The sequence below is a fragment of the Equus caballus genome, chromosome 11 (genome assembly GCF_041296265.1).
Source record: "Equus caballus isolate H_3958 breed thoroughbred chromosome 11, TB-T2T, whole genome shotgun sequence".
NCBI classification, from domain to species: domain Eukaryota; kingdom Metazoa; phylum Chordata; class Mammalia; order Perissodactyla; family Equidae; genus Equus; species Equus caballus.
In genome coordinates this window covers 8,320,729-8,322,085 of record NC_091694.1, presented here as the reverse complement: position 1 = coordinate 8,322,085, position 1,357 = coordinate 8,320,729, and positions in this window count along the sequence as shown.

The window sequence follows — 1,357 nt, the reverse complement described above, 5'->3', positions numbered from 1 at the left end:
AGCCTCTCCCTTTCCTGGAGGGCGTGGAGAAGGCGCGGCTCCCCCATTGGGATTTTCAGTCTTGCAGAACCCACAGCCAGCCTTGCTGGTCTCATCTAAAGGCAAACTGGTGGCCTGTGGGTCAGATGCAGCCTGAAGATGTGTTCTGTTTGGCGTATGCGACTGTTCCAGTTACTGTTAATGCAGAGCAAACTCTTCTAAACACAACCATTTTATTATGCTTCTGGATTCTATGGGTCTCAGGAATTTGAATAGAGCACAGAAAAATGGCTTGTTTCTGCTCTCATCTGGGAAGACTTGAAGGCGGGGGGGTGACTCAATAGCTGGGGCCTGGAATCATCTGGATCATCCTCACTCACTTGTCTGGTGGTTACTGCTGGCTGTCAGCTGGGATCTCAGCTGGGCCGTCAGCCAGCACACCTTTGTATGGCTTCTCCATGTGGGATAGTTTGGGTTTCCTTCCAAGATGGCAGCCAAGGCAAGATGAAGCATCCCAAGAGAACCAGGTGGAAACTACATGAGCTTTTATGACTGTATTAGTTTCCTAGGGCTCCCGTAACAAAATACCACAAACCGGGGGACTTAAACAACAGAAATTTACTGTCTCGCTGTTCTGGAGGCCAGAAGTCCAAAATCGAGGTATGGGCAGGGTTGGTTCCTTCTGAGGGTTGTGAGGGAGAACCTTTCCCATGCCTCTCTCTGAGCTTCCCGTAGCCTCAGGCAGTCCTAGGCTTGTAGATGCACGCTCTAATCCTCTCTCTTCACGTGGTGGTCTCCCTGTGTCTTCACATCTTTCCTCTGTGAGTGTCTGTCTCTGTGTCCAAATTTCCCCTTTTTATAAGGACACCAATCGCATTGGATTGGAGCCCACCCTAAAGACCTCACCTCAACTTGATCATCTGTAAAGACCCTGTTTTCAAATAAGGTTATACTCACAGGTATTAGGGGTTAAGACTTCAACCTCTTCTGTGGGGACACAACTCAACCCATAACAATGATCTAGCCTTGAAAGTCACATAGCATCACTTCTGCTGTGGTCACAAGCCCCCGCCCTGTCCAGATTCCAAGGGAGGGAACATCGACTCCACCTTTCCATGGGAGGAGTGTCCAAGTTATGTTATAAGAAGGGCACATGAGATGGGTGATATTGTTGCAATCATTTTTGGAAGATACCATCTGCTGCAACGATGCTTAAAATCTTTCCATATTTTCGGTTGCTACTATTTAAGCATAAGGGAGATTTACATTAAATTTGGATTTCTGAGAAGAATCAGAAGAACCTGGCAACATGAGGCTCTCACTTCCCCATGGCAGCGGTCAGTGAGAGCTGCCCCTCACCACTTCCGGGGTCTCTCTT